Source organism: Nycticebus coucang, chromosome 17, assembly GCF_027406575.1.
Source record: "Nycticebus coucang isolate mNycCou1 chromosome 17, mNycCou1.pri, whole genome shotgun sequence".
Taxonomy (NCBI): domain Eukaryota; kingdom Metazoa; phylum Chordata; class Mammalia; order Primates; family Lorisidae; genus Nycticebus; species Nycticebus coucang.
The window spans coordinates 22,910,010-22,918,366 of NC_069796.1; positions in this window are offsets into that span (position 1 = coordinate 22,910,010).

Sequence of the window (8,357 nt, forward strand, 5' to 3'; positions counted from 1 at the left end):
GAAAGAACTGGTTTACAAATATAGTTGGCAGCAATTAAATCCCTCTCAAACCAAACTACTCCAAACTGGATGACTTTCCCTCAGATGTTGTGAGGGACAGCCACACAGACTCTCCTGCTTTTTACAACTTTGTGTGCACGTTAAGAGCAAAGGCCCCAGTGAGGCCAAAATGGCGGTTGCCCTGAGAAGAAAAGAAATTAATTTCGAACAATTGGATTAAGCCAAAAGAACAGTCATAAAATTCTCTGGTGAAAATGCATTCTTAGCTGATGCAGACAGTGAAAACAACAAAGACGACACTTTCCTGTTTCCTACTCTTAAATATCTTCTAAAAATTCTGATAAAGACAGAAAGGTGCTTTCTCTGTAAGTCTGCAAATCTAGGAGGATCAAACAGCAATTACGGCACTGTGGCCACTATGAATTAGGAAGGATCTGCTCACCCTCGTGGCTGGAGCCGACAGATTGAAGCATTCAGCTCGTTCCTAGAACTATAGACCATCTGTTTACATTGCTCCGTAAACTCACCATACTGGAAGTCGCTTGGGTACTTAGCAGGGTCTGCAAACAATCACCCCTGGAACGCTTGGTTCTATCCAGTCCTGGAGTTGAAAGAAAATCATCCTGGTCTGAGCATCTTGGGGCCTCGGTTCACTTGTATCCAGCCTTAGACCTTGGATCTGTCATCCTGGGCTTTTTATACTCAGATCCTCACCATGAAATGGGGAAATTATTCCCCTTATCTCCCAGAAAGGTGCTTATCATATCTCTTTTAAGCTTTTAACTCCCTCAAAGGGTGATTGTAAAATGGAAAGGGTAACATAAACAGAAAACAGGAATGTTTTATATAAACAAGACCAAAGGTGATTCTCTCCTAACACAAACCAAGCCGAACAACTTTACGATAATAGAGTGTGGAGTTTTTACATGTAGAAGGCTGATCTAGTGAAAGCTCGGTAAGTATATTTAGTTTCATAACGTTACAAGCAACTTTCAGAACTGGGGTGGGTGTCATGCACTTTGTGTTCTGACCAATGGCTTATAAATACGTAGTAATAGACATACACATCAATAGACGTCCATTGCTAATAAAAAAAAAAGTGGCTAAAAAAATTTTAAAGGCAAGGTTAAAAGCATTTGAATTCATTGAAATGATATAACATTTGTGAGCTTACAGAGTTTTAAAGTGCTCAGGGAATATCAGCTAAAGGATTGCAGGTTAAGCTAATGTGACCCTCACTCATCAAGTTCAACGTGGACATCAGGTGGTGTTGGCAGAGGTGCGGTTGAGCTGTGCTAAGTGGATCCCCTCTGCAAAGACCTGGAAGGACCCGGCAATAAAGGAGAACAAGTTTCTCTGTGTTGCTTGAATCTGCTACATTTGTATGTTTTTATATGCATTTCAGATAAACTGAAGTATAAAGCTGTGTGGTGAGTTTTCTGCTTTCTCCTGTCATAAATGAAATATATTACAGGGGGTAGAGGAGTTCACCTTATGAAAACAGGAGTTAAAGCAGGAAAACCAGAAAAGCCACACACTGCCTTCCATAATTTCATTCTTTATCACATGCCTGAAGAATTTAGAGAAAAAAGTAAGGTTCCCTCTCCCATCAGTTGTTTGGAGTTCTGTGGAAATCTTATCTTGGTTCCACATCATGTTGCTGGGTCAAACCCAAGATCAGAAGGCCCAATATGGTGTCAGTTTTTGTTTCAGAAATTGGTTTGTTAATGGCGTCCTAATGTCTATCATCATACAGCAGGAACTATATTAATATTTTTTCTCTCAGGCGCTGTTACACAGATGTCAGCTCTAATCCCTATAGAAGGCTGCTACAAGTCAATCTTCATGGAAATATATTAGTGGTGCCTGGGAAGTTTCTGGAAGCATAAGAAGTGTGAAAATTACAATTGGAAAAAAGGAACCTTTAAAAAAATTAAGCTCATCTTGGAATATGTAAAGTTATTCAGTTGGATGACAATAACTAGCCTGCAAATTTTTCAAAACTACATTAGCCTAATGTAAGCTAATAATACATATATTAAAATCTTTCAAATTGTTTCAATATATCAACTGTTCTATAATAAACCAAGTCTGGGCAAGCTCTCTGCTTTGGCTGAAAGTGATGCCCAATGCTAATATTTCACAATTATGAATTAAATGAATACAAAATCCATTTGTAAAATGGTATTGATGTTTCTCTTTCAACATAACCTTTATGCTGTGTTCAAAGAGCAAGAATACAGATGTTTCCCAATCTGCAGGGCTGGGGCAAGCCTGCCTTTTAAGAGCACGATTGTAAACCGATGAAAGGTGTGTAAACAGATGACAGGGGCAATTACAATGTGGAATTGATTAGGCTCTCAATTACTAATGGCACATCGCCTGCATTATTCTTTTTATGCTGCTCTTTGATGACAAAAAAAAAAATACATGAATAGCTCATCAGGACTACAATATGTTTGTATTTTCAATTTCTCTCACTAAGGGAACATCTGCAATTGCACTTGGGGCTATAGCAAGAGAGAAAGTTGGCACGGATCCTTACGGAAAAATGAATTAGAATGATGCCACTCCTACCAGGTATCAGTCACTGTTTAATTGTCCTAAATGCCAATGAAGAGTAAACAAGGCCTCTAGACAAAGGGAACCACAGTGTTAGAGCAGAGGAGTAGAAGAAGGATCAGGGTAGAGCATGGCTGGGACTTTTATGAAGTTAGGAATAGACATGTTAACTGGAGCAGAATCTTTAATCATCAAGGATTGATTAACTGCGTCTGCCTAAATACTGTACATCTTAGCGCCTTTATCTGATGAAGTTTCTTCTCCCTATTCATTTTCTGCCTTTTTAGCTTAGCTTATACATACTAAAGAATTCCCCAAAATAATAATAGTTGAGCTTTTAGTAATAAATATTCCATGATGGGCTAAATTCAATTAAGTAGTCTCAGAACCCCAGGCTGACCTTCAGATGGAGCTCTTGGGGTTCACTCCGAGGGGTCCATCCTCCCCACTGGGCCTCCCAACTCCACTCTCAATCACATTGCAATTCTCAGACCCCAGGCCTTGATCTTATTGGAATCACAAGGCTCCATAAGAAAGGAATCCATCTTTGAGGCCACGAGAAAAGCTCCTCATTTCAAAAGTTGGCCAGTCACCTTAAAAACTCTTCCCTGTGTATGTGTGTGTGTATGTGCATTTTTTTAAGTTTTTTTTTTTGTTTGTTTGTTTATTTGTTTTTAAAGGCAACAAGACAGCTAGTCTGTGACCCATACCAGAGCTGTTAAGACAGAAGAATTAATTCTAGGCTTGGCCTCAAGTGCTAACAGATGTTTTCTGAGAATGGAGTTGGGGGTATTTTTAAGAACAGGGAGAACTCACGCTTGCAATGTACAGATGTGGCCAAACTGGAGCGAGTTCAGAGACGTGACAAAGATGATTAAAGGGCTAAAGAATGGTTTCCGAGGGAAGGCTAAAGGGATTCCTTTTGCCTTTATCCTGAGAAATGAGAAAATAATGATTATTAACTTCAAAGCCAGTTTGCTCTTAATGTCTGCAACAAACCCAATGAATGGAAATGGGCTTGAATTAAAAGCAGGAGAGAATTTGGTGAGGGAAAAGGAAAAATTTCTTGCCCATCAGGGGGAGAAATATGGCAATCTGAGGTCATGGAGTCCATATTTATACACGATTTTTTAAAAAGGAATTTTTTTAAATCTAAATTTGAGTGATTTTTAAAAATATATTTTTTTCCTTGGTAGTCTGGACTTCGAGGAGCAAACACTGGGAAGTTGTAAACGTTTCATTTTTCCGCTCCGCTCCCTTCTTCAAGCCCCCACAGCCGAGTCTTATGAATGTACCCCGAAAGGAAGTCAGGGCAAGATCTCAATTCTCAGTGGTCAATAATTTTCTTGATTTTTACAGTTTTCAGCACTTTGCAAAGACATATGGGGGAAAAGGAAATGGGGAATTATAGCTAGTCGGGGAGGCTTAAAGCAAGGAGAAAGAGGCACGGATCTAGAAGAGAGCATATGTCATTGATCTCGTCTGCAAGCTAATTGAGAACATTCCCAGGCTTCACAGGGCAATACGATTTGTAGAGTCTCAGGATTTAAGAAGCACTCAATAATTCGACATAAGGCAGTATGCTTGCTGGATATGGAGTCCGCGGAAGCAATAATTCAATCTGCCGTCTGAGCCCGAGCCCCTCATTCAGGAAAACTAAGGTGGCTTTGCTTCTGATGAGAAGCACCTCCACACCTACTATAAAAAAAATAACAACAGTAATAATAAGGAAAAAAGTCTGGGGCTTGGTGCAAAATACCCTACTACCAACTAAATCTTTGTGTACTTACCCAGCCCAAATATTTTTTCACAATACTCTTTTTTACTCAACCAGTTCTTGCCTGCGGCCCAAATGAGACTCCAGCTACAGTGTAAAAAGAGCAAAAGCCTCTCTTGGTGACCTTCATGCCGGCTAAAGACTCAGCCCAAACTTGTCACCATATGGAGTTTCCATTTCCCTATGAGAAACCACAGGGGTACATGCGTGGGTGACGTGAACGGGGCTGCTCGGTTGTCAAATGTTATTCACGTGCAAGACATCATTGTTATTGCTTCCTGTAATTATTCTACCTAATAACAAAAGGAAACGAACTGATTTTGATACCCAAGTTTTGCTGTAAATAGGCAGAATGTTGTCATGAATATGCAAAATATTATGATCATTGCCATACCTAACTAATTGCATTGGAAACATGCTGGCCATAAAATAATTAATTAGCAGTGCAGAAAGGCATCATGATGCTAGCTATAAATACTAAACATAACTAATTATTTCCGTCATAAAATGATCCTGCCAAGTAATTTATAACAAAACCCCGCATAGAAGGCAAAGCCAGGGGTTCTCCTTCAGCTTGGCATGCAAGGGCTGTGTCACCCAAGGCTTTCTATTTGGTGATATTGTTGGGATGAGTGGCTACCAATTTGAACATAAACTAAAATAAAACTAATCTAGGATTTTCAATGTTCTTTGAGCTGTTGGGTGATTGTTGTGAAAAATTCAGGCAGATCCTTTTGTTGTTGACATCAAAAGTGGTAGGTCACTCTGGACCTGCAGAGTACATTCTGAACTCAAGCAAAAATTGATTTCCTTTTTTTAAAAAGCAGCTGGCATTACAATGAATAGCCTTCTTTCGATTTTTCTTCTCCAGTGAAGCATTCAGTGAATGCAGCAGGCATAATAGGCTGAAGTAAACAGTGTCAGGTTCTGTTATATCAGGAGCTCTTTTAAACCAAGCAGACAAGCTATCATCAGTGCCCGAAACCCTGCAAATCATGGCAGAGTCGGAAAATGAGTTTGTTTCCTGACCAGTGTGTTGATGACATTTTGAAGAATGGAAGGAGGCGCTTTGCTAATCACTCTGGCTGCTGCATGCTCCATTATGATGCCATCTCATTAATGAGCAAAAATAATGTGCCGGGATAAGGCGGTAATAGAATTAGAGCCTCCACGAGCTGGACTCAGGACTGTTGTGCACATTCTGTGCTTTTGCATGAAACATGTGATCCCTGGGATTCATCTCTGAGAATCAGGACCAACTCAAAGACAGCAAGTCTGGGTTGTGGCTTTTTCAATTCTGCTTTTGTTCCCCCACTCTCCATCCCCACTCCCTAAATGACTGTGAAGGAAATGATTGTAAACAAGAATTTGGGTGATGGAAATGTTAACATACATTCATTTGTGTCATAGTAGAATCAAGCTTGCAAGGATCTGACTGCATCTCCAAAAACCTAAGGAGATCAGCATTAATTTTGTTCTAAGAAATATTTCTCTTTTGAGTGCCTGGCCCTCTTACCTGCATAGCTATGACAGTGACACTTGGGCCCATTTAATTCTTTTTCGTATAATCCCAGGGACAGGGGGAGCCTTAAGTACTTTCATAGAGCCCCTAGAATTCAAAGCAAGTGCCATTCACATCCAGTGATGATGCTTTGTCCTGAGAATCTCTCTAAAGCAAATTCTGCAGCCCACTGCTCTCAGGATGAGAGGCAGCCATGGAATGAGACAGACTCCCAAGACACCCCATGGGTAAATGCCAAAGAGTGAAGCAGGGAAAATAAATACTTGTCACATGGTGCCAGGGACCCCTTCCTCCTCATTCCTCACTAGAATAAAAAAGCTTCCTCAACAGGAGGGTGTTTCTAAGCAATCGCACCTCTAAATAGAATGTAATTACAGGGGAAATTAACTTCACAGCTAAAGATTGTGTTGTCACGATAATTTAGAAGAGTGGGAAGGATGTTTTCTGAGCAATCTCTAATCTTTTCTTCTTCTTTCTTTTTTGTTATCACTTAATGGTATTCATTAAAACTGATAACAGAAATTATTTCTCTTTAAATTTCCTACTGAGTCTCGATTTAGTTGAGTTAGACTTTTCTTGAAACAATATATTAGTGTCATGCCCAATTGACTTCTGTTGTGAAAGAAATAAATCTCCCGTGAGACTTTGTTGCCAGCATCTGGAAATGGTTAAACATGCACTCTCTCAGTCCACAGTTTGAAAAACAAGATGAGTTCCCCTGAACCCCAATATCAGTGGACCATTACCACTCTGTCCTCTGCTGCAGAGGACAATAGAGAGTCCTTCCTTCAGTGTGAAGCAATAAGTGCCTTTGGAGATAGCACAGGCTTAGAACACAGTAAAGGTTTACCTTCTGCATTAGCCCACAGGTCACTGCTCTTTCATGCATGTGTCCTCTGTCCCTGAAGGGCAACATAACACTTTCCCAGACAGGACCTTGAGATGCAAACCAAAGATTCAAAAACTGCTAACAAAAATTGGAGCAAACATTGGTTTCATTCAAAATTGTGTTTCATCTTCAAGCAATTACTAGAGAAAACAAATCTCACTCCTCTTCTCTTAGAATCCTAAGCATAATTTTTAGGTTCATTAACCCAACCAAATATGTGAGACGGTACCCACCATTTACTCAAGCTGAGAGGTTGTACTCTATACAAAAGGGGCATAAACAGTGAAAGGATGATAATAAATGCTACTATTGATCTTGAACACACCTTTGCCAATGTGGCTGAATTGCATGAGATTGAATCACTGGGTCTCAGTCTGTGATACTCAAGACTATAATCCAACAGAGAATTCTGGCCAAAAATAAAGCATCTAGGTACATTGCACAGATCGTGTCTGAGATCCTAAAATGTGCTATACATCCCAAGTGCTTAATATACACGTTAACTCATTTAATCTTCATAACTTGTAAAGGGTATTGTTACTGGAATTTCTCTTCTTATAATCCATATTTAATAGATAAATTAAGACTTGAAGAGGTTAGAGTCACCCAGCTAGTGAATAGGAGTATCTTGATCTAAGTCCTGGCCTTCTGTTGTCTTAAAACCAAAATACTTGAAGATGCCTTGTGCCCATTGGATTTGGCCACTGGCATTAGTTTTGGAAAAGACACTGTCATGATTTTTCAACAGATGCCATTATAATAAACTCAACCTCAGAGATGTAAATGAATAAGAAAAAAAAAAGTTACTTTATCCTCTCAAAGAGCAAAAGAAACTGGGAAAGGAATCAACATTTACTGAGTCTGTGTTGTACAAAGACACATAGACAACAATTCTTCAAGGGCAGTGTTTTTATCTGTATTTTACAGGTTAAGAAGGGAATGCTCAGAGAGGATGATGATCGTTAACTTCATACCATTCAGTTGAAGTAAAGCTGCCAGACTCAAACTGAAATCTGGTTTGTCCCAAATCTCATACTGAGACCTGGATTGAAACTTCAAATGAAAACTTCAAATCTAGGAGGTTTGATTACACAAAAGAATGAGCAGAATTGTCCTACAGTCCTAACATTGTTGAATCTGGACATGTTACTATTTAAGCCTTTGAATCTAAAGTCTTCCAAAGAAAAAAGAAGGAAGTAACCTGAAAAATTATTTTTCTCATGGGAGAAAGAAGAATAAATATGTTGGTTTTCCCCATGGTTGTTTAAGGTTTCACATAAACCATGACATCTCTGCTGGAAAATAAGGAACTTAAAGTGAAAATAAACAAATAAAATAAATAGAGTGATAAGACTTGGCAATGAACTATGGTTTAACACTTTTTGTTGTGAAATTTCCTACTAGTCAAGGTCAGTGTGCCCCCTAAAATCTCCCTATCTTTTCAGCAAGTTAAGCAAATCTACGAGGGTTGGTAGCCTCTCACTGTAGAGGAGGTTTCTTTTTCCCTTTGTTATTAGAACATTTCCCTAGAAGAAAGTCAGTGTCAGATGCAGAAATGATATAATGTGCAACTTTGCAGAAACAAAAGGTGTGCTGTGGAATACATA